This window comes from Dasypus novemcinctus, chromosome 30 (genome assembly GCF_030445035.2).
Source record: "Dasypus novemcinctus isolate mDasNov1 chromosome 30, mDasNov1.1.hap2, whole genome shotgun sequence".
Taxonomy (NCBI): domain Eukaryota; kingdom Metazoa; phylum Chordata; class Mammalia; order Cingulata; family Dasypodidae; genus Dasypus; species Dasypus novemcinctus.
Window position 1 is genome coordinate 48,797,992 of NC_080702.1, and position 26,963 is coordinate 48,824,954.

At 38.2% G+C, this 26,963-nt stretch overlaps 1 pseudogene; it reads right to left on the bottom strand.

Annotated features, from left to right (window-relative positions):
- LOC101413758 (vomeronasal type-2 receptor 116-like) overlaps positions 1 to 26,963 on the bottom strand; it is a 64,140-nt pseudogene that overhangs the window by 11,399 nt on the left and 25,778 nt on the right.

Here is a 26,963-nt window from a genome sequence, read left to right on the forward strand (position 1 = left end):
AGGTCTAGGTTTACCTCTTAGACAGTGAAGAAGTAAACAATCTCTTGCTCTTTTAGAGAGACAACCCTAAACTTCTTGACTTGAGCGTATGTTCCACACCAAGAAAGTCATGATTATGGCATGTTCTGAAATACAGATATTGTTCAATGGAAGAGGTATTACCTGCCAGGGGTAAACACCCAGTCCATCTCCATTTTCCACTGACTGCATTTCTAATCATTCAAGAAGCATTTCATGAAGGCTCTGAGCTACAGCATACACCGCATTATACACACTGTAACTTCCTTCTTTCATGTCCTTGTCAAACAGCCACCAAGGCAGCAACTCCAAGGAGGCATTGGGAGGACAATTCTCCAGAGTGTTACAATCAGATTCAGAAACCGAGCAATCAAAAGAGACGTACCACAATTTCGTGAGATAAAAGTCTTCTGGTTATTTTGAAGGTTTAACTGTCTGCATGAAAGTTTTAAAATCAGGCAGTTCACCAATATTCTGTGAGAAAATGAGGGCCCCATGGAATGAATCAAGTAAAAAGTCTCTCTCGCTGGTGGTAAAATCCCATTGTGAGGTTGTGATCCAAACTTTCCCTATACTAAGAGTCTCCATCTCCAAAAACTCAATCCCATTAGTGAGTCAGAGTCACCATAAATGAGAGTCACATTTACTGTTGATTTTCTGATCCGTAAATGATATTGCCAGTCTTTTGAGTAATATGACCTCTCAGTGACAGGAATCATTTCCAGAAAGCCTGCACAGACTCCCTTCTTGTCCATCTCTTCTCTCAAGTCCAATAGGAACTTCACTCCTCTCTTATCTTCTGAGATGACCAGTCCCACCCAGTTCCAGCTAAAATGAAGCATCAATGAGACCATGCCAAGAGCCAGAGTTGTGTCCTTGGGGGTAATCTGATAGAGAGATGAAAACTGTCCATCATCACTCAGTTGTGGGTCGTAAAGGCCATAAGCAAGCTAAAGGGGAAGGATTAAATAGCCAGTATGAGAAAGAGAATTAGTCAGAAGCACAAACTCAGCCCAGATGAAAATTAAGCAATGTTTTAAAGAGGAAGAAGGGAAGACTGCTCTTTTTATATTCTAATCATATCCCAATCCCTGAGAGCATAATGGAATTAATTGATCAGTCTCAAGGATCTAGGAAACTCCTTTGTCTCTTACTCACCCGTTTTCACTTATGTTCTGGAAAAGGATATGTGAACATCCCACCATGTCTCTGTATACTAGCTGTACCCTTTGAGAAATGTGTAAACACAATTCCCTCTTTTGACCTTTTCTTTTAAGGTCACTGAAAATAGCAAAGGAAACATTAATTCATCTTCCCTCTAACGAGGTTCACCTGTGAAATTTTGTAGAGTTCCAGCAGTGTCCCAATCTGGGCAGAAACTGCCCACATTGTTCCTGTAAGGGCTGCTATAGACTTGGTCTCTTTCCTGCAGGTGTAATTAAGGAGGTCCTTGTCCAGCCCTGATTGCCAAATAATGGGATTCTCCAATGTTGTCTGTTCACTGTGTTGTGAATTGTACAGATCAAATCCCAAAGTAATGTTGGGTAAAAGATGGGGGTTCCTGTTGATCTCTTCAATTGCAAAAGCCAAGGCTAGAACATACTGGTAGTTCTTGGTCTCAAACCTGTGTGGAAGGCAGAATTATATTTAGGCAGAAGACTGAAATCATGATTATCTTCAAATTCAATTAAATGACCAAATTCAGGTTGAAAGCACAAGTAGTCTCATTCTCAATGAGCTCTTCTGAAGCCTTAGAAATTTATCTAACTCAAAAAGAGCTAAAAGGTATTTGATTGCTATGATTGAATTCTGCTTCCTTGGAGAAAGATGATACTGTTTACAAAGGAAAGTGTAATGAGTGATGAAATTCATATAGAATTTTTAATTTATTCTTTATATCAGGAAATAAAAATGATTTTTTAATATTAATACATTATTAAATGGTTTATATAATGACAGTATTATTGTCATGAAGTTGAAGTTAGAGTAATTCCAACTAAAGGTTATATCTCTTCAAAAGTTCAGTTCCAGTGCTTAGGCAGAATTGGATGTGAGCGACAGAGGGGCATAACATCTGCATGGTGAGAAGTGTCCACAAAAAGAATGACAATCAATTAACTGAAGGCTCTACCCCATCAAGTTTTGGATCTGCCATCTTCCAAAATCAACAAACTGAGAAGAATATCAGAGCACAGTATAGGAAGAATCATGCAAAGCAGGAATATTTGAGAGAAGAAAAATAATGAAGTGTGAAGTTTGTCTACCTATACTTAATAGGACTGGAAACAATGTAGTATTCTAAAGGGAAAAGTGTTATGATGTCTAAAAGGTCTCTTAACCATTTCTTTATTAAAATATTACAGAGACAGATAAAGTAGATACAACCCCAGTGATTGGTTCTTCTGAGGGCTACAGAGAACCACAGGTTCTGTGGACATGGCAGATGCAGTTCAGTGCCATGTTAGTTGGCCCTACTTTGGAGTTTGTGTTTCTGTGTGATGGAGCTGGAATCAGATGTGATCTTTTCCACAAGCCTCTCCTGTTACTTTTACCAGAAATGTAGTTGGTGCTGGAGTTCAGTATATACACAGGGGACCTCAAACTCTAGACTGACCTACGCTAGCCAGGCCCTGAACCTCAACAGATTTCAGCTCGTACACTCTGGTTTATTGGACTTATCCCACTCAGCTAACATGGAGTTGAAGAAAGTCAACCACCACACCATTGAGCCAAGAGTGCCTACAACTGAAAGCAGGAAGATTGCATCCAGCATCCATGTGGAATCTAAGCCCTTTCTTGATATAGATGTGGAGTGGATACAAAGATTCCAAGGTCCACAGTTTGGAGGAATATAATATGGATTAGAATGGACTTACTGATATTCCGTTCATGAACTATTGTGATTAGTAATTGAAGAAAATGTGGCATTGGTGTGGAGAAAGTGACCATGGTTGCTGCTGGGGGTGGGGAATGGGATGAAGAGATGAGATGTGGAGGCGCTTTTGGGACTTCGAGTTGTCCTGGGTGATGCTGTAGGAACAGTTATCGCACATTGTATGTCCTCCCATGGCCCACCGGGTGGACTGTGGAAGAGTGTGGGCTATGATGTGGATCATTGACCATGATGTGCAGCGGTGCTCAGAGACATATTCACCAAATGCAGTGAATGTCTCATGATGATAGAGGAGATTGCTGCTATGGGAGGAGGAGTGGGGTGAAGGGGGTAGGGGGTGTATGAGGGCCTCATGTTTTTTGAATGTAATATTAAAGAAATAAATAAAGACAAAAAATATTACAGTCCTATTAACATTAATATTAATCCAAGATCTTCACTTCTACTCCCTTCAGATGACTCTTATTCTTTTCATCTTTATTGTTGATTTGTGCAGTTTCACTTCCTCAATCAATAAGTCATTTCTGGGCAAAAATGAAATTCTTTACATTTTTATTACCAAGCAAAAGAATTTCCAAGAAGAATGAAAATCTGCTTTCATTTCAAATGTCTTTTTTATAGACTTGATTAACACAGTAATAGCTATTCCATGCTGTACATTTCACCATTAGACACAGGTTTCCAAATGTGCTCCAAAAAACAAACTTGGTAAACTTTTTTCAAATATAATTTATATTTAATAGATATATTTTCTCGTTTGAGAGAGAAGTGTTGAAATTTCTCACTATGATGCCTGATTTTATATCTTGTTTCTCTTTATTGTTTATTTATTTGAGGCTACTATATCTTTATATATTTATAATAATTGCTTTTCCTTTGTGCAGATTTGAACATTTTATTATTATGAATGCACAATTTGATTCCTAAGGATGCATTTTTTCCTCACGCATCTATAAATATGCTTACCTATGGTTAATTATGGCTATTATCTTTAGTAATCTTGCATATCTTTGTAACTAATTGCATACTTTGTTTTTCAAGTTTTCATTTATTTCTTTAAATGTGTCCTGTAATCACGTTTTACAAGGAAGTAGGATGATAAAATCTTTATGGAAAAAATTGAATTACCCCGAAGGAAACTCTTCTAATACATAGGGAAAAAAAAACACCATGCAGAAAATAATATGAAACAATCTTTTAAAAAAAGACTATTAGCAAATTAGATAATAATTTCCTATCAGTCTTCACTTTTCTGCAATGATGAAAATGTATGCACTCATAGAAGTTGATAAAGCATTAAAGAAAAATTGAGCATGTAACTGAATATATTTGTTTAGGAGAAGAGTATTTTAATATGAATAAACACGCACACAAAACAAACACTCAAAATCAGAAATTAGACTCTGCTTATATGGATAGATAGTGAGTAAAAATTGGAGGTGGCTGAGGGTGAGGTAATGAAGGATCACCCCCACTCAGGGGCTGATCTGCACAGGCAGATACTCTCCCCATTCCAGATCTGAATGAGCCAAAACCATTAGCCAAGTTTGCTGATGCAGAATGTCATATGCCTCATGTACCATGGGATGTAATTTGCTTGATGAATCCATGAACAAAAAGAATTTCCTTTAAAATCAAGGTAAGGATAAGGCTTGTTAATTTCAGGATTGCTTTGTACCTTACTGGAATTGCTAGCGATTAAATAACAGGCCAATAAGAATGGAAAGAAAGGAGCAAACCACAATCTTTTCATGGAAGTAAGATGGGACACATGGGAAGCCCAAGAAGAAATGTGAAAATTGGTTGTAATTGATAAGGGAGTAGTCAACCGAATATATACAACTGTTAGTGGCATTTAAATATATTATCAATAATTTATTAAAGCTTTATGGAAAATAGATATAATATCAATAGATTAATAATAAATTCTTTAATATTATTAATGGTATAATATTGAGCAATTTCATTTATACATTTTAATATAAGTAACAATTAACATAATCATGATTGATTATTATTAAGAAATTTATTAACTATAAATTCACAGTAAATTTACCCATAAATCAATTCCTCTGTTACCCATGAACAGTACCATAAAGATCTATTGAGGAATGCAAAAGCATCAAAAAAACAGGGAACTGGGTTTAATTCTATGGTTGAGCACCTGCTTCCCATGTATGAGGTCTCATGTTCAATCTCTTGCACCTCCCAAAAAATGTCACAACTATGTCAATGGTCTGCAAACAAACATTCTATAAAAGTTTAGTAGTATTATGATGGAATTAATGAAAATGGTCCAGTAATGATTGAAGTGATGAATGCACAAATATGTGATTATACCAAATATCATTGATTGTGCATTTTTGATGAATTGTATGCTCCATGAATATGCATCAATAATATTGTTTGGTTAAAAAAAAGTTAAAACAATTAAACATTACAAGTTACAGGGCCCAGAGGATGAGAAGGAGAAAGGGAATTATTTTTTAGTGGGTGAGGGTTTTCTATTAGAGATGATTAAAAGCTTTGGGTAATGGATATTGGTGATGACAGCACAATAAATGTGAATATCTTTAACACCACTGTATTGTACACTTAACAGTGCTTAAAAAAATGTAAAATTTGGATTGTATGTATATTAGTATAAACTATTTTAAAAATTCATTGAGATATTTATAAGGTAATGTTAATATGGCTTAAGAGGTTTTCTGGAATCATGGTAAGTTCAGGAAATTAGTGAAAATAATTGAGAACGCTAAGGGGAGAATATGACAGAAAAATCAATAGTTGCAATTTTTTATTAGGCAAAATATTTTAAATAGAATTGGAATGGCATTGGAAGATATGGTTATAGCACCAGTACAGAATACAAAATGGAGAAACAATCTGTGTTTAAGTGACTCTTCCATGCATTATCAAGCTGGACTTGAAAAACAGTACAAGAATAATGACCTGTTGGAGTAGTGGTGAAAGTAAATAATTTTGGAATATAGAATTGATGTTATCTAATTCATACTTGAGGCAAAATTTTTCCAAGTCTCAGAGGAAAAACTAAATAGTAAAATTAGCACATCTATTTTCCAAACTGTAGACTCGGGAGACCTGACCAAAAAGGTACACAGAATAAAAGAAATTACACCTAAATTTTACTTTAAGTGAAATTTCATGCTCTTTTTTACCTCAACATATATTATAGAAAAATATTTAAAACAAGCAAGAACAAAATAAAATGAATTTTTAATGAGCAAGTTCTTGTTAATTCCACTAACAAAAATATTCTCAAAAGGTGAAAAAGCCTGTACATGAATTAAAAAATGGTCAAAATCCTGAAAGGCAAATCATCACACCCTCCAGGCTTGTGAGCAGTGGACACTGTGCCTGCTGAGACTAGTGAATATGTCTCCCAGGTGAAAAAACTTTATATATTTGCAAGTGCATTCTACTGTCACATGGGGTTTTATTTTCAGACAAAAAACAAAAAAAAACAAAACAGATCTGTCAAAGTGTATGTTTTCCTGAAGTGGTTTGAGTACCCAGCAGAGTGTAAGAAGGAAAGCAGTTAGTGCCTCCTACTCTGTCAGATACAACACCACTCTTTCCCTCAGCCTTAAAGTGTTCTTAAAACAAGCTGGGACACATGAGAACATCTGGCCTTCTACACCAGGAAATTCATGTCAAAATGTCCCTGAATGAAACAAGTTGAACTGCATTAAAAAACAGCAATCACGAGCCTCCTTCAGAATTAGGTGTGTACATCAAAGACATTGACAACAATGGGACAAATATGTTTTGAAAATTATGGAGACGAGATAAGCAGGGACGCATTGGAGGAGTATTAAAGAATGGAAGATAGGCAGACAAATATCCAGAAACGAAAAGAAAGACTTAGTTGCAAACTCTTTCAAAGGAGAAAGAGGTCTCAAATTCCTAATCTTTCCATGCCCTGTCAAAATTTTGCTCAGCTACTTGCAAATCATATGTATCTGATTTCAAAAAAGCATTAAAACATTATTTTATTGTATGAAACTCCTTATTCTCACGTGAGCAAAAACTATCTGTTGGAATTGCCTGAAATTTTTTAATCAATTTTATTGAAATGTGTTCCCTTGAAGTTTCACTTCATCAATTCATTAATTAGACCATCAAATATAGATCTTACAGTCACAGAAATCTACAAAGCAAAGTAGTTTAAATGCCCATATGAATGAGAATGAAGCTGGAGTGGAAAATATCTCACAAATCATTCATCTCTTATCCCTAGCCTGGCAGGCAGCTCGAGGAGGCGTGAAGGAACCCTGACAGGTGATGATACAGAGATATTTCAAACAGTAGTCAGACGCCTGTTGTAAGAAATCTGTCCGTGCATAGGGGACACAGGTACCTGGGGCATCTTGGTAAGAATATTAGCATCTACACTCATGGCAAAAGAATAATTAGCAAACCGTTGTTTGGGAAACAGATATATTTTCCTGTAACTGCTTAGCAAAACTCTAACACCAGTGGATTGTGTTTCTAAGGAATATCACTTGATCCACTGCTTGTGGTGCAGAAGCAGAAGAAAAGGCAAGGAGGGTGGAATTTTTTGGAGAGGGTTGTCTCACTTGGATTCCAGCACTGGAAAAGGGAAAGAAATGGGAACTAAAAGGAAGAAATATATGATATTCTTTCACGCAGAAAAATTTCCAGTAGAAACAGAAAAAATAAATTACATTCTGGGATGTGGATAGCAAGTGGTAAGGAGAGGACAGGTAATGTGGAGTATGTTGATCAAGCCACCTGCAAATTGCAAAGGCAGTTTTCATTGTAATAATCAAGCAGAAAATGAATGCAAAAGCACTTACCGCTTCATACAGACTTCCTTGGTAGGTCTGGTGCTCCCATTGTATGTTATAAATGTGTAAAGGGGGAAAAAACCACCTATAATCAAATCTCCATCCTTAAATACACTGGGTTTCATTCTGATGAAGCAGGTAGGATCAGTCAATCGCCATGCAGAGAGGGGAAGATGAAGGAGCAGGAAAATAAAAATCAATGGGAACATCTCACTAGTGTCTCCCTGAATCACAGCCAAAGCTTTAAGTCTGTGCACAGTATTTAGCAGACAGAGCTGAAATGGAAACTGTAGCCTCAAGCATATATAAAAATGTACATATGGATGTTTGTGCTGGATATTATTATGACCTGGAAAGGGAAATCTAATTCCTCAAATGATGTCTTTTTGTTTATCTTTTCCATATCCTCAAAGACAATAGGGGGAACTGGAACATAATTTGCCTTGGGCTCTGCATCTGAGGTCCTGCGCCCAGGTGGAAACCAATGGTTGAAAACATGTTTGGATTATCCTCTTCACCCATAGGTGCTATGATATCATCAAGTCCATGGATAATAATGCTCCAGGGACAACCTTCTCTCCAGGCAATTTAGTCTAACCTTTGTCAGTACAGCAGGTCTAGTCAATGAATTGGTGTTCATTGCATGAGAAGAATGCTGTGTCATGAAGGACTCATGCTTGTCAAGATTTAGGCAAGAGCATCCTGAAATCATGCACTAAAGAGTCCATAAAGATGGGCAGCCTAAAACATGTAGGTCCCAGAGTAGCCACATCATATACCCGATATGGTAGACATAAGCCTTCATGCCATCCAATGGATCACAGCCACCCACAAATCAATGTGTCCATGCCTGGATAAGCAGCAGTCATGCTAAATCCAAAGCTTGCAAATCAGTAGCTGAAGGACAAAGTTAAAATAAATGTGCATTTGCATTATGAATTCCTAAAATGTGACAACCCTCAGTCCTTATAAAGCATCCTAAACCCATAGGTTAGCAAGTTATTTTGATTCATTCCTCCACGTCCAGATTGGTTTCCTCAAATATTTGTACTTTTGTGGGAACATGGCCTTATGTGAGAAACTCTTGTCTTTTCTTAACATAAGGCAGAGAAACATATCAGGAAAACATCTCACAGACTCTACCACATCAAACATCTATGACACAGGCAATGATAGATTTCTATTACCATGATGTAAAAAGTAAAAGACTTAAGGCACTTGACTTGGAAGGGAATTTGAAGATGTGACCATCATGCAGGCCCATACACTTACAAGGCAGGGATTTTAAGTGTTGGGAATACCACATAAATTTATGGTCTACCACACTCAAGCTTGCCTCCTCTGACTAGAGGTAGTTAATGATCCCTAAGGCTATGAATAGTAGAGCTCACAAAGCCCTAGAAACAAACAGACAACCTAAACAGACAACAAGGACTTATTCCTTATACATTCCAGGTAGGAGTGAAGGAAACATATCACTGTGCTCCAGTGTGGCCTTTTTCTAGTCGTGGAGGCTGGTAAGTTCTTTGCAATATTTGAGGATATGTAGGGATGGACATTATGACAAAGATTGCATTTATGTTTGTTGTCCAAGAGCTCAAAATTGGAAGAAAGAGCTATCAAAAGGCAAATGCAATCATATCCAGGTGACCCTTCCCTGGTAATATTGAGGAACAATGTCTCCTTTTCCAATACAAGATGGACAGAAGAAGACCTACCATGTAATAAAATTTTTCGCTTCTTAAATCTGGCTTTGTGGCTGAAATTTCACTTATTCTACTTTCCCAAGAAGAACTTGTTCCTTGGTTCTAGATATGCTAAAAGAGGCTTATATGGAAGAGCGTGGTATCAGTGATTGAGACTCCAAGCATTGACAAGTGACTGTGGAAAAAGTTTATGAATATGGAGCAAGGCATTTTTTTAGAAAAGTGATAGCTCTAGAATCTGAAAGGAAGATAAAAACCTTGAAATCTTCTCAATCAGTTATAAATAGAGTTTTCAGTGTGTGAGCTTGGAGTTATTTTTTACTTTATTTTTAAAGAAGTTTTAGATTATAGAAATGTTAGAGCAGAAACATAGAGGGTATCCATGTGCCCTTCTACCACCCTCATTCATATTTTCCAATATCAATAGCATCTTTAATTAGTATGGAGCAGTTATGCCAATTGGTGATTCCATATAGAAGCATTGCTACAAACCACAGTCTATAGTTTGCAATATGGTTTTCAATTTGCACCATAAAATGTTGTGGATTTTGACATTTATAATGGCTTGTATCTGTCATTGAAAATTCATGCAGAACAAGTTCAATTTCCCCAAAATTGGGGAGACAAATGCAAGCACATACAGCAAGTCTCAACAAATTTAGATATATTGAAATTATACAAAGCACTTTTTCTGACCACTATGAAATGAGGCTGGAAATCAAAAAGGGTCGAGAACATAATTAGAAAAATTATATGGAAGTTAAACACATGCTTGCACAATCAGTTTGTCTTGGAGGAACTCAGCAGATAAATAGTAACTACCACAAACAAATGAAAATGAGAAAAAACATAAAATGTATTGGATGCGGCTAAATGAATTCTAAGAAGGCAGCTCATTGCCTTAAATAAGCATATTAAAAAATAAATAAAGAGCTAAAAACAAAACCTTAACTACACACCTTGAGGAAGTAGAAAAAGAACAACTATCAAATCCCAAAGCATGCAGATGGAAAGAAATAATGAATAAAGCAGAATTAAATGAAATTGAGATTAAGAAAAATTAGAAAGAATAAAGAAAATGAAAAATGATTCTTTGAAAGAAATTATAAAATTGAAAATCCCTTAGGTAGGCTAGCAAAGAAAAAAAGAGAGTTGATGCAAATAAATAAAATCAGAAATGAGAGAGTGTATATCACCACTGATCCCAAAGAAACAGAGTTTTATAAGAGGATATATTGAAAAAAATTATGCCATTAATATGGACAATTTAGATGAAGGGTACAGATTTCTTGAAAGGCACATCAAACTACATTGATGAAAGAAGAAATTCAAGAACTGAGCAGTCCAATCTCCAGCAATGTGATTGAAAGAATGATAAAATTCTGTCTATCAAGAAAATCACAAGACCAGATGAAGGATGGGCAAACTATATCAATCATTCCAGAAAGAAGTAATACTTATCTTGCCTAAAATCTTTCAAATTTTGAGAAGAGAGAGAATTACCTGACTCAGTCTATGATCACATGACCATCTCAACAGATGCAGAAAAGACATTTAACAACACACAGCCTCCTTCTTGATAAAACAACCTCAAAAGATAGTATTAGATGGAAACTTCCTCACCATGATAAAGAGCCTATAAGAAAACCCCATAGCTATCATCATACTCTATGATGAAAGGCTGTAGGCTTCCTCTCTATGATCTGAAACAAGACAAAAATGCTCACTGTCCAACTCATGGTTACCATTGTATTAGAAGTACTTCCTTGAGCACTTAGACAAGAAAAACAAATAAATGGCATCCAGTTTTGGAAAAGACAAACTTTCATTAATTGCAGATGCAATGAATCTACCTGTTGAAAGTAAAAAAAAAAAAAAAAAAAATCTGCAGCATAGCCACTAGAGATAATTAAACAGTTCAGTGAAGTGGCAGGATATATGATCAAGAGGCAAAAATCAGTTTTTCTGTGCAACAGTAATGAGAAATCTGAAGACTAAATTTTAAAAATTCTATTTCCAATAGCAATTAAAAGAATTAAATATCTAGGAATAAACTTAAGTAATATGTAAAGAACTTGTAGGCATAAATTACACAGCATTGCTACAGCAAGTGAAATAGGACCTAAACAAATGAAAGCATATTTCATATTGATTGATTGGAAGACTAAATATATTTAAGATGTCAGTCATTTCCAAATTGACTTACAGATTTAACCCAATCCCAATAAATTTCCAACAACACTTATAAACAGACTTGGAAAAGCAAATTATCAAATATATTTGGAAGTGTAAGGGGCCCCAAATAGCCAAAAAAAATTTTAAAGAAAAGTAAATTGGATGGATGATGTTACTTGAACTTAAAATACAATACAAAATTACAGTTGTCAAAATTTCATGGTAGGCAAGCACCAGCTGGTGGTGCAACTAGAAAAAGACCTTGAATAAAAGGTCAACTCAGACAAGAGGAATATCTCAACCTACAGTTAATGTCAGGTGTTAAAATCTGCTTTTTGACCTTGAATAAAAGGGGGAGCATGAAAGGACAAATGAGGTTATATGTCTATGAGTATCCAAAAAAGAGTCGGGAGGTCATCAAAGGAGTCACGCATATGCACCCCTCAGCAGAATCCCAGAGACAGCCAAAGTAGATAGAACCCAAGTACTGGTTCTCCTGAGGACTACAGAGACCCATTGCTTCTATGGTCATGGCAGGTGGCTCCGGCGTTCAGTGCCATGTGAGTTGGCCCTAGTTTGGAATTTGTGTTCCTGAGTGTGATGGAGTTGGACTCAGATGTAACCTTTCTGTGCATGCTTCTTCTGTCACTTTCACTGAACCTGTGGTTGGTGCTGTGTTTGCTGTATACTCAGGAGACATGAATCTCTGGACTGTCCATGTGACAGCTGGGCCCTGAGGCTAAGCAGACTTTCAACTCCTACCCTCTGGTTCCTTGGACTTACCCCGGTCAGCTAACAGGGAGGTGAAGTAGGTCAGCCACCACACCAGGGAGCTGAGAGTGCCTACATCTGCAAGCAGGTGAATTGAATCCATCAACCATGCGGAATCTAAGCCCCCTTTCAATATAGAAGTGGAGTGTACACAACCATCCCATTGTCCACAGGATGGAGGAATAGAGTATGGATTAGAATGGACTTACTGATATTCTACAGTGGAACTATTGTGATCAGTACTGGAAGAAATTGAAGCATTGATGTGCAGAAAGTGGCCATGGTAGCTGCTGAGTGCAGGGAAAGGGAAGAAGAAATAAGTGGAGGAATTTTCAAGGCCTGGAGTTGTCAGGGTGGTACTGCTGGAATAGATGCCAGACATCGTATGTCCTTCCATGGCCCACTGGGTGGACTGGGGAGAATGTAAGCTGCAATGTGGTGCAGCAGTGTTCCAAAATGTATTCACCTAATGCAATGAATGTGCCACACAATGTTGAAAGAGGTGGATGATGTGAGAGGAGAGGGATGAGGGGGGTGGGGGGTATATGCGGACTTCCTATATTTTTTAATGAAATGTTTAAGATAATAGAGAAAAAAATAAATGCAAAAGAAAAAAGAGTAAATTCATGTTAAGTAAATGATCCACATAGAGTAGAATAGGAACAGACTGAAAAAGAAACTTGAGCTTCAAAAGATCACTTAATTAGATTTGTTAATGTATAGTCATGATGGTAACACAACATTGTGAATATAATTAACATTAGTAAATTATATAACTGAATGTGGTGTAATAGGGGAAATATTAGTACTATATATGTTGCTAGAATACAAATGAAAGGTAAGCAATGATAAGACTGTGCACTATAGTGAACCGTAAAGGAATCTATGGGTTATAATTAATAGTACAATTATATTATTCATAATTGCTAAAAGATGGAAACAACATAATTGTCCATCAACTGATGAATGGATAAACAAAATGTGGTATATTTATACAATGGGTTATTATTCCACTGTATCAAGAAATCAATTGGATAAGCACATGACAACAAGCAGGAACTTTGATAATATTAGGTTGAACAATTTCAGACACAAAAGTAAGAATGTTTTATAGTCTCACTGATATGATCTAAATACAATGAGTAGACTTCTGGAGTGGAACTATGAAGTATAGGTTGGTGGAAGTTGGAATGTGGAATGTATGTAGAATGTTTAATCAGATAAAATATAAATAGGTGGTAATGGTGGCAATTGATGGCTACAAATAATGAATGTAACAAACACTGATTTGTCGATGTGCATGTGGCTGAAACAAATAGTCAAATGAAATTAACGTTATATGGAGGACAGCTGGAGGATGATATTGGGAATGTATAAAAATTACTTTGGAAGGAGATGAGAATTGCGGTTAATAATATAAAAGGAGGAATGAACTTCTACACATTTTTAAGAATGTGCTGATACAATCAGAACATACAAATAGTATATTATATGGAATATACTTAAGAACACAACTGTAATATTTTTGTAGCAACAGCAAAGTTGGTACTATATTTTCTTTTTACAGATCTGAAATTAGGTTTTATTGAAATATTTACACAGTTCATTGTTCATTACATGAAGGTATATTGTAGAGCTGACATTTTGTACACATTTACATACATTTTAAAACAATGACTGTAGACTATTTAATCACCCACTCCTCTATTGGCTAACCTCTTTATTAGCAAATATTCTCTTTACCACCTTCCTTTTCTGTTTAACAGGAAAGATAGAAGAGTTCCTTGCTCTGTTTCACCTTGGCACTTATTTAACTGAGGATAATTTTACTTGGCTCCCCCTTTCCTGTTTCTATCTCTGGCACATTATAAATGATAGGAATACCAATTACCCTGTACTTGGGCACACCCTGTCATCTTTTGCTATGATACTAGAGTAGCACCTTAAAGTTTACAAAACACTTTCAGTTACAACATATGCGCTTTACCTCAAAAAGTGCTGTGATTGGCCTGAAAAATGCTTTTATCTTCCTTTTAAAAATAGGAAGGCTGAAGAGCAGGGGAGGTGAGTGGTTTGCCCTAGATTACACTGAAGTTGGTACTATATTAATGCTAAAGGTTAAAAAAAGAATCAGAAATTTGGTTTTGTGAGCTATGAATATGAGTAGCATTTTTCTCATTTTTTTTCATTAATTAGGAGTGACTATTTCGTTTAATCTGTGTTCATCTGTATATCTTCCTGAACTCTAGAGGAACAACTGAGTTAGTAGTTGGAATTAAATGAGATAAAATTTCCTGGAATGAACTTTATAGGAACAATGTTTCCATAACTTGTTGAACCTTGTTTTTCTGTTTTTTTATTTTTTAAATTTATTTTTGTCTTTATTTTTTTAATATTACATTAAAAAAATATGAGGTCCCCATATACCCCCACCCCCCTCACCCCACTCCTCCCCCAAAAAACAACAATCTCCTCCATCATCATGAGACATTAATTGCATTTGGTGAATACATCTCTGGGCACAGCTGCACCTCATGGTCAATGGTACAAACCATAGTCCACACTCTCCCACAGTCCACCCAGTGGGTCGTTGGAGGACATACAATGTCCAGTAACTGTCCCTGTAGCACAACCCAGGACAATTCCAAGTCCCAAAAATTCCCCCACATCTCAACTCATCCTCCCACTCCCTATCCCCAGCAGCCACCATGGCCACTTTCTCCACACCAATTCCACATTTTCTGCGATTGCTAATGACAACAGTTCATGAATAGAATATCAGTAAGTCCACTCTAATTCATACTCTATTCCTCCATCCTGTGGACCTTGGAATGGTTGTGTCCACTCCACATCCATATCAAGAGGGGGCTTAGATCCACATGAATGCTGGATGCAATCCTCCTGCTTTCAGTTGTAGGCACTCTTGGCTTCCTGGTGTGATGGTTGACCTTCTTCACATCCTTGTTAACTGAGTGGCATAAGTCCAATAAACAAGAGTGTAGGACTTGCAAGTCTGTTGAGGCTCAGGGCCTGGCTATCACATGGTCAGTTCAGAGATTCAGGTACCCTGGGTATACATTAAATCCCAGCATCAACTACAGTTCCAGTAAAAGTAACAGGAAAGACTTGTGGATAAAGATCACATCTGAGTCCAGCTCCATCACACAGAAACACAAACTCCAAACTAGGGCCAACTGACATGGCACTGAACTCCATCTGCCATGACAATAGAAACTTTGGGTCTCTGGAGCCCTCAGAAGAACCAGTGCTTGGGGTTGTATCTACTTTATCTGTCTCTGGGACTCTGCTGAGGTGTGCATAAGGGCAACTCCTCTCATAACCTCCCAGCTCTTTTTGGAGACTCATAGCCATATAAACTCATTTATCCTGAAAGACGTTGATGCAGGATGAGTGGCAGGTGTGGGGACTGGGGCATCTGGGAGCCTCTTATATTTTATAATGTTACATTTTGTTAGCTCTATTTATCTTTAAAAAGAAAATTAAAAATTAAAAATTATAGAAGTAAATAAATAAATAAATATCACCAAAAATTTATAAAAATGTAGACTATAATGTAAACCATTATGTAACCAAAATTTTATGAGTATGCAGTCCAAAATGTATACAATAATGCAAACAATAATGAAACTATGATTATTATCTATGTTTTGATATCTGTACCTCAGTAGCATCAAATGTAACATTCACATGTATAAAGATCATTTCTGGGGGAGGGAGAAATGAGTTTGATATTGAGCCTGTGAGAGTCCCCTATGGTCTATATATGGCTTTACTGTGACCTAAAACATTTTTGAAGACACACACAAAAAATGGAGACACTGAGGAAGAAATGGAAGAGATTGCCTTGCCAAAGTACATACAGGGCAAAACCTATTACAATGATGAAAGGCAAAACATCAAAAATGTTCTTATAATATTTTTCATTCTTTTATTACTCCAGTTCATTTTTTACTTTACTTTAGTTTTTCTAGATTGTTATATATTCTAATTCTTATCTTTAACCTATCATTACCATTGCATTTTCCTCCTCTTAACTGAATTTGGCAAGATATTAGGCTTCATTTTTTTAAGAAGTTTTGGATTACAGGGGGTTTCAACTCTGTCAGGGGAGGAGCAGAGATGTGGCATGTCGTTGATGGGGGATGCATGTGTGGGAGGGAGTGTTCCAAGGCATTCATATAAGATATGTAGATATGTTTGGATGATGATGGGTTATGACATAAGAGGTAGAGTCTCACAGGACAACTAAGGGAGTGCTGAGTTCCCATCCTGGGAATCTCTGTTGCACTCTCCAATGGGGGAGCAGCAATCCCCCAAGTACAAGGGCAAAGAGCAGTGAAAAAGAAAGTTTCAGTGATTGGTCCTTGGTACTGATGATTATGCTTATGGGTCTTTGTGATTGAAATTGTCAATGTAGGAGGAGTGGGAGTGTGGAGAGGATGGTATATGAGAACTTCTTATATATTTTATTGTAATATTATATGCTTTACATGTGTCTTTAAAAAATGATAATAAAAAATATTTCTAAATTTCGACTAGGCCTAGGGTTGCAAGGTGTGTAAGAGTTTCCTCCTGAAAGCCTCCATTTTGCTCAAATGTGGCCACTGTCTAAGCAAAAATCAGCATGTTAATGCAATACCTTTCCCCCAGCATGGGTCATGACTACTGGTGATGAGCCTCCCTGTGACTGAGGGATTACTACGATTCATTACATAATGATGAAAGTTGAAAACAACTTGAATAAAAATGGTAAAGACAAATAAGTTATATTGCTAAGAGACCTCAAAATAAATCAGGAGGTCATCAAAGGATTTTCTTATGCATGTCTCAGTAGGATCCCAGAGAAACATAATGGAGATATAAACCCAGGAAGTGGTGCCCCTGAGGGCTGCAGAGACAACCAAGTCCTAGGGTAATGGCAGATAGCCTTGGAGTTCCGTGACTTACTAGTGGGCACTATTTTGGAATTTGTGGACATGAATATGATGGATTTGGACATGGATGTGACTTCTCTAAACATGCCTCTTCTGTCACTTTTTTTTTTTTTTTTTTTCATGACACATCCATTGGATTTTGTAAGTACATCTTTGGGCACCTCTGCACCTCATATACATTGGTTCACATCATAGCCCATACTCTCCTCCATTCCATCCAGTGGGCCCTGTGAGGATTTACAATGTCCGGTGATTGCCTCTGAAGTACCATCCAGGGCAGCTCCATGTCCCACTCTCACGCATTTACTGGTTGGCACTGGGTTTGGTGAATGCCCAGGAGACTTGAATCTCTAGTCTGTCCATGAGCCAGCTGGACCCTGAGCTTCAGGAGAGCTGCAACACTGACTCTCTGCTTCATTGGACTTACCCAGGTCAGCTAACAGGGAGGGAAGGATGGTCAACCAGCACACCAGTGACCCAATGTGTCTACAACTGCAAGCAGGAGAATCACATCTATCAACCGTGTGGAGTCTAAGCTCCCTCTCAATTTAGAGGTGGAGTGGACATCACCCTCCCTCAGTCTACAGGATGGAGGAATAAATGTGGATTAGAGTGGACTTATTGGTATTCTATGGTAGAATCACTGTGACTCTAGCAATGGAAGAATTTGTATCATTGATGTGGAGACGAGGGCCACAGGAGGTGCTAAAGGCAGGGAGAGTGAAGAAGAGTTTTGATATTGGGGTATTTTCGGGTCTTGGAATTGTCCTCAATGCTCTTGCAGGGACAGACATGGGGCATTATATATACTTCCTTAACCCACTGAATGGGCCTGGTGGGGGGGGGCGGTGTAAATTGCAATGTAACCAATAATTCATGTGGTGTAGCAGTGCTCCAAAATGAATTCATCAAATGAAATGAATGTGCCACTCTGATGAAAGAGGTCATTTTTTTTTGAGGTTGGGAGGTGGGGATTGGGGTACATGGGAACCTCTTAAATTTATATCTAGAATGGGATTAGGTATAGTACTTAATACTAATTAATGTACTATCCAATTCATAAGTTTCTCTTTGAGGTTCAATTAACAAGTATATGTTTCTGGTTTGCAATACCCTTACATCTTATATCTCCATGGGATCAGGCCATAATGCCAGTTATGTTTAACTTCTACTCACAGTACTGTGGTGATCATTGTTCCACTTGGTATGTCCTTCACAGAGCCAACAAATTGCACCATCATTGACCTTAGGGAGAAGCTAGGAAGGTAGGTTCCTATATTCTACCTGCCTGGTGCGTAGCACCCTTCAGTACTATGAAACAATGCCAATCTGGAGGTGATATCCATTGTGCATTTGTCTGTACTGAGCCATCACTGGCTGCTGCAGGAGTTTGAAACTGCAATGTAGTCTCCATCGACTTTAGGAGCACAACCAGAGATGTAGTAGATGATTTTATTGCTTTAGGGATCAGTGAATAACTTAACCAAAAACTCAAATGGAGAGGAAACCTGCAGTGTACCAAGGGAGTTTTTGAATGTAGAAGAAAATTTGACAATGCTGAAGTTTATGTCTTGATTTTTATACTTTTTAAAAACTTTGTATACAATGCATTACATATCAAATGAAGATTTTAGTACTTTGATTTTTACCTTTACACTTCTACCATGAAGACATTATTTAGCAGGTATTTTATTTTAGCAGTAGAGGAAAAACTACTCCTTTCTTAAAAAAAAAAAAAAGAAAACAAGATTTCCAATGGAATCAAGGAAACTTTTTTATTACCACCACTTGAATAAGCAATCAAGGTGACATCCAGACAGATTTTACTGCTATGAAGTTACTTTTTGCTGTTTCTAGCTAATAATGGCTCTTAGAAATGGGCATTTAAAAGCTTCAGTTTAGAAGAGGCTTTTTCAAATTCCTTATAATTAACCACAACTAGCAATTAAGTAAATTCCACTTGTGATTTATACATTAAATCCACTCCCAAGACAGTATTGACATTTAAAGACTTGTATTTAGGTGGCCTTTCACCATTACTCAATTTTTAACAGGTATACCCCAAATCTGATTTCCAAAGCACAAGTAAACTGACAATGTTAAACACAGATTTCATAGGTGAATGCAAGGTTAAGCACACATACAAACAAAATATTTATAACTTTAGCGTTTCTAGAAGCTCTTTGATCTTAACTGATGGCACATGAGTTTTCTTATTGTCCAGGAGATGCTTATTAACTGGTCTGGATGTTGGTCTCTATTCGTAACTTTCATAGGCACAACTGAGTTTAAACTAATAGAAGATTGAGGTTTAATTTTTCATTTCTTTAAGGAGACATGACTTGAGCTTTCTGGACATCAGATCTATCTGTCTTCTTTTCTTACATGGGTTTAACTGGAGTTCAGGGTCATTTGCAGAGGCTGCTCTTGGCTATATTAGGGCCATGTAGGCCAGCAGGAGGCAGAATTTCCTGATCCCTGAAAAGAGACTCCTATGGGGAATGTGTTGGTATGCTAGCAGTTGTGTTGTGCCCATTATTCTAGGAAGAATGAAGAATCATCTTTTAGCCACCAATATGGCATCCCAGAGTCCTATTCTGCCTGAAATGTTCACCACTCCACACAATTTGAAGCTGATCCCCTGTCCCAGCATACTGAAAATTTCAACTCTTAGAGCCTGCCTGGCCTAGAGGCATCCTTGCAGGTGACATAAGTCTTGGGGGATATCTGATGCTTCAATTCAGTGTACCCAAGCTGAGCTGGTGGGAGATATTCTGAGCATTCAGAATTGTGTGAGATAAGTCTCAGGGGATATTTGGCTGTCCTTTGAATGGAAGGGCCAAGGAATGGGGACTCTTCACAGTTTACTACTCTGGTTCTCATCATCTCTGATATTTCAGGGTCTTTGATTGACCGCATGATTACCCAAACAGAAGTTTTTGAGTTTAATCTCAGGAAATATTTGACTACTTTCTGATTCTTGCTACTCTGATCATAGCAGAGTCCCTGGTTCCAGGCATTCCTGGGGCCATTTGAACTTGGAAGACCAATCGAATAGATGAGATGCCTTCCAAATTGAATACTGTTCCTTCCATGGAGAAGAGTCAGAAAACATATTATCCATATCCCTCCAGAATTCTTACATGCAGTCTTAGTTTTAAGATGTTACTGACTGATAATTTCCCAGCATATGGTATACAAAAATATTTGAAGATTCTTTGGGTATCTTCATAGAAGCCACAGGTCCAAATGACAACAGAGGGAGTACTGAGTTTCAAACCAGGGGAGCTCTCTCACATTCCCCAAAGGAACAACAACAATCCCCCAAGAGCAATGGCAAAGTCCAACAAGGAAGGATGGCCCAATGATGAGTTCTTGATATTGATGACAATACTTATGAACCTGTGTGTCTGAAACATGAACTATGCCTAGTGTTGCAGAGTGCCTAAGAATTACCTAATGAGAACCTCCACGTTGCTCAAACATGGCCTCTCTCTAAGCCAAACTAGGCATGTAAATGCATTACCTTCCCTCCAGCATGGGACAAGACTCCTGGGGATAAACCTCCCTAGTGCTGAGGGTTTAACCCCAATCAATAACTTGCGATGCAACTAGAAAAAGACCTTGAATAGAATGGGGAAATGGTAAAGACAAATAAGTTTATATTGCTAAGAGTCTTCAAAAGAGAGTTGGGAGGATATCAGAAGGGTTACACTTATGCATGACTCAGCAGAATCTCAGTCACTGACAAAGCGGATACAACCCCAGGTACTGGTGCTCCTGGAGGCTATGGTGATACACAGGTTCTATGATCATGGCAGTTGGCTCTGGAGTTCAGTGCCTTGTCAGTGGGCCATAATCTGGAATTTGTGCTCCTGAGTGTGATGGAGAAGGACTCCGATGTGATCTTTCTATACATGCCTCTTCTATTACTCTATACAGAACCTGTGGTTGGCACTGGAGTTGGTGTATACTCAGGAGACTTGAATCTTTGGACTGGTCATGTGCCAGCTGAGCCCTGAGTTTCAGCAGTGCTGCACCTCCTAGTCTCCAGTTCGTTGGTCTTACGCAGGTCAGCTAACAAGGAGGTGAAGATATTCAACCACAACACCAGTTAACCAAGAGTGCCTAAAACTGAAAGCAGGAGATTTGCATCCATCAACCATGTGGGATTTTAGCTCCCTCTCAATATAGAGGTGGAGTGGAGGTCAGCATCCCATGGTCCACTGGGTGGAGGAATAAAATATATAAGAATGGACTTACTGGTGTTCCACTATAGAAAAATTATGACTTTAGCAATGGAAGAAATTATATCATTGATGTGGAGACTGTGGCCAAAGTAGTTGCTGAACGGAAGGAGTGGAAAGAATAGATGTGATGTGTGGGCATTTTCTGGACTTGGATTTGTCCTAAATGATATTCATGGTCAGATGCTGAACATTATATTCTGCCATAACCCACTGAATGTCCTGGGAGACAGTGTATACTACAATGTAAACATTCTCCAAGCATTGCAGCAGTACTCCAAAATGTGTTTATCAAATGAAATGAATATCTCTCAATGATGAAAGAGGTGGTTGATGTGGGAGGAGTGGGTTCAGTGGATGTGGGGTATATGGAAATCTCATATTTTTTAATGTAACATTTTTGTGATCTATGTATTCTCAAAAATACAATTAAAATATAAAATAAAATAACGGTCATTAAGTGATTAGAGATTAATGGTGCTATCTAATAGGCCTTGGTGCCTTGAGGCAACGGCTTCCTTTCTAGCAAAGGTTGCTTCCCAGTTTCACTGTTTTTAAGACATTCCAAAGCATCTAACAAAAATCTGTAAAGAGAAATTCAGTAGCAAGAAGTGGAAAGGTAAAAACATGGGTTAAGGTTAAACAAGCAAGAGTATCCTGGCTTGTGACCACCCTGGGGAAAGGGAAGTTCCACAGCATCCATTTTGGCACTGCCTGCCACTGGACAGGCCTACAAAGGTGTGGGCCCCAGAAGCCCCTTGCTCCCCATTACTGCTGTGCACCACCTAGGGTAGAGAGTAGGAGAAGACAATGGTCGCCAGCCCCAAGGGCAGAGCCGACAGCTGCTAAAATTACTTAAAAGAGCATCGTAGCACAGTGTGCTCCTGTTTTGTACCCCAGACCACCCCGCTGGGGTCAGATGCAACAATCCCAGGCATGTGGCATGGACACAGTGAGTTCCAATGCCCCAGCCCCTTCCCTTCTGGGATTTCATCCAATGGGGGCTCATAGGCTAACCCATTTAAAATGAAAAAAAAGAAAAAAAAAGGAAGGCTTCAAACAAGCTGCAGGCTATAGTTTCACTCAGCAATAAACTTGTGGATGGGCTCACCAAATATGTCACCAGATTTTGTTTAGGTTCTTGACTATGCTGCAGAAATGAATTGCAAGAGCTGATCAGGTGAGCTAGTCTAGTAATTTATTCAGGTAGAGAAGGAAGAGAAATGGGAGAAAATAACAGTTCAGGGGTCCCAGGTAGAGAGGCAAAGCCTAAAAAGTGATGAGGAGGGCTGATTTAAAGACTGCAATCCCACTTTGTAGGTTATAAATCCCCAGGCTTACTTGCATAGTGATCCAAGATGGGGAGAAGGCAGCCAGAGTTTGGGCGCAGTGGAGAGAGTGAGAGCTTCATGCTCAATTTTGAACTGTCAATTATCCCACCCCTGGCTTATGGCACAGGAGGATTTCAACTGTTTACCATTTTGAATGCTCATTTCTCCCATCAATCTCACATGAGGGCCCAATGATAACGTCCTTGGGGAGTATCTGGGTCTGCGTGTGACTTGCAGAGGAGGTCTTTGATGTGGCAGAATCTTGCCAAGGGTCTTCCAGCAGCCATCTTGTGGTTTGTCATGTCCACAGCGACTTCATGCCAAGTTCCAGATCCATCTATTGATTCCCTAGCTTACTAGCCTGCTTCATGGCTTTTTAAAACTCTACTTGTGTCTGTATATGAGTTCAATATATATCTTCATATATTGGGATTGTAATATCAAAGTTACAAATGAAAATTCTTAGAGGAGCTCTATTTGAATTGAAATATCAAATATGCAGTTATACATGTGAAGAAGTATTCCTAGATCCCAAATTAAGCTAAGCAGGATGGAGAGGTAATATAGAAAACTGGATATAAAAACTATAGGGAAAGGAAAAAGATTTTCTTAGACTCTCTAACCTGCACGACTCCCTAGGCATTTTCTTTGAAAGAGCTGTGGGGAAAAGACAGTGTGATAGATTAAAACTCAATCTTCTGATGTGGGGAATTAAAAATCATAGTTACCCTGTGATTCCTCAATTTAAACATTTTAGCAGCCTTAAAATAAAGGTGGTTAATAATCTTATTACTGAATTTCAATAAGAGAAAAAAAAATCCTTGAAAGCTAAGGAAAAACAGTTTCTAAATTATAATTAAAACAAATAAAACATGATGTAAGTTGTAAATTCATGTCTAGAGAAATTAAGTTAAAGAAATGTAGGTCTGTCCTCTTTAAATGGATAAAGTAAATTCCATGTTTGCTAAATGGAATTTAAGGTAATCGAAGCTGGCTAGTAAAATAGGATATCAATAGGTAGATTTGGACCTGGCAAAGACTCCATGTTGACATCAATATCCTGAAGATGGCTGTTGCAAGAACCACAATCAAGATTTCCTTCAGAAGCCAGGAAACCACTGATACTTCCCAAGGACTTTATCTTTTGGCCATCCTGGGGGATTGATGAGTGGGGTAATTAATCAAAACAGTAAATAGCTGGAACTCCTCCCCTGCTAGTAGCAAAGGGACAGAATAATTAATGGTTTAAAAATCGAGAATAAAGATCTCTTTGCATTTTCTTGCATTCACTCTGTCCCAGTGCCTTTTCCTGCCATCTTCACCCTGCTTTTGCCATTTATCCCCTACCATTATGGCAACAAGTAAAACCTGGTAACTTATTATCTATAAAGTGGAATTGTAGTCGGTAAATCAGCCTGCTTTACTACTCTCCAGCCCCTTTCTCTCTACCTGGGACCCATGATTAACCATTTATTAAAAGCTTAATTGATATTAATGCAAAAAGTAATTTAATAATATGGAAACATGTTGGAACCATTGAGAATCTTCAGTTTTCATAAAATAACTGAGAAAGTCTGCATATTAAAGTAGTGGTAAAGACTAAAATGATAAGGTATATATTAGATGGGAAGTTTTTAAGAAAAGTTCACAAAAATCATAAGAAAATAAATAATATAAAAATGCTTTTAAAGAAAATTTAAATATTTAAAAATCAAAAGAAACCTCAGGATTATTAAACTCCTGTACATTCAAACCAGGTCTTCAATAAACTGCATTTTGCCTCTCCATTGGAGTTATTGGCTAGGTTGTTCACTGATCCCTGAGAAACTTAAAGTTATCTACTAAATCTCTGGTTGTGCTCCTGAAGTGGATGGAAAATACATTACAGTCTCATACTTCTGCAGTAGCCAGTGGTGGCTCAACATGGTCAAATACACAATGGATATTGCCTGCAACCTGGCACTGTCTCATAGTGCCAACCAAATGATGCACCAGGCTGGTAAAATAATGTAGTCCACCTTCCTAGGTTGTCTCTAGGGTTAATGGTGCTGCAGCTTGCTGGCTGTGTTAAGGACATACCAAGTGGAACACTGATTTCCAGAGTGATGTAAGTAGAACTTAAACAAAATCAGCATATAGCCTGCTCCTATGGAAAGATAACATCTACAATATTGCAAACCTGGAGCTTAGTTCTTAAAAAGAACTAACATGCAATTAAAAATTGCAGCTCAGATGGTGGAGCAAGATGGTGTCTGAGTGAGTGCACCTTATAATTTCTCTTATAAAGAGGTGGCTGAATAGGGTTTGAATTTTGCTGGACTGAGCTGTTTTGGGTGTTTGCAGGGCAGGAGGTGTCTGGACAACGATTTAGTGGGACAGTGACAGAGAAGATTATTGTAAAAGGTATAATTTTGGGTCTCTTTCACAGAGATAGGGGTTGTGTGTGGGACGCTTCCCCCTGGGTCTGGCAGGCTGGCAGTGGTGATTCTTGGAGGCTTTACCATGCTGGGGAGTTCCCAAGCCCTGAGCGAGCTATTAGGGGGCTTGCAGTGTGGGAGGTGTCTGGAAGTCGATTTGGTGAAACAGAGATTTAGACGATTCTTGCGAGCCGTGGAATTTTGGGTTTCTGACATGGAGATCAGAGCTTCTGCCTAGATCCCCTCCCAGTAGGGCTGGTGGCCGATCTCCAGTGGTCCTTGAACTATTTGTATTACACTGGCGCCACCAACAGGCTGTTTTGGAGGATTGCAGGGTAGGATGAGTCTGGAAGCCAATTTGGTGAGACCGAGACAGGAGAGATTTTTGCAAGATGTGGAATTTTGGGTTTCTGACACGGAGATCAGAGCTTGCAGATGGAGCCCCTCCAACTAGGGCTGGCGTCCCATCTTTTGTGGTCCCTGAATTGTTTGTAGTAGAGTGGTGCCCCCAGCAGGCTGTTTCAGGGGCTTGCAGGAAGGGAGGTGTCCTGAAGTCAACTTGGTGAGACAATGACATAAGTGTGGAACACGGGACATGGGGTGCAGCAATGCCCGGAGATGTACTCACCAGACACAATGGATGTGACATGATGATGGGGGAGAGTGTTATTGTGGGGGAAGTGGTGGAGTGGGGGCGGTGGGGACGAATGGGGACCTCAAATATTTTAATGTAATATCTTTTTTAAAAAATGAATAAATTGAATAGAATTTGAAAATTAAAATAAAATTGATATAAAAAACTTAAGAAAAAAAGAATAGATGGAAGCAGGGTAACTGGGGGCAATGTAAGTGTTCCATGAGATCATGCAATGATGAATATAAGATATGTTAAATCTCACCAAAAATGTATAAAAATCTATAGATTAAAAAGTAAATAAAAATTTAGAAAATTGAAAAGTCTAAAATATAAACCATAATGTAAACCAAAAAAAAAAAAAAATAGACTCTTGTGAGAGGTGGAATTTTGGGTTTCTGACACAGAGGTGAGAGTTTGTGAGCATGACCCCTCCCCCTAGGGCTGGCGCTGAGCTTCAGGGAACCCTGAAGGCTGTGTTAAACTGCAGCGCTCCCAGGCTACCTGTTAACTGGATGCATGGTTCCCAGGTCTGTGTCCCCTAAACCCTGATGGCCCACACCCCAGAGACTCACACCTCTTGAGTTTGCAATATCACAGATTTCCCACGCCTGAATCTACCAGGCCCTGAGGTCCATCTGAGGACCTTGACTTTTCTAGCCCTTGGCATTTGTGTGTTTTTTTTACCTTTTTTTCTTTTTTTCTTGTCTTGGTTGCTAATATTGCATTATCTCCTAGTGTTTTCTCCCATTGTATCCCCCAAGGTCCTTTTTCATTTATTTAGGATTTTTTTACTTTCTTTTTTTTTTTTCTTGCTTGTTTCCCTCCTTTGCTTGGCCCACTCCCCTTTTTTTCTTCTCTTTTTTTTCTTCTTTTTTCTCTTTTTCTTCTTATTTTGTTTTATTTATACAATAGGTGCTGCAGGGAGTGGCTCACATTTGCTGTGTTTCCTCATCCTCCATTTCCTCATTTTTGTGTGATTTG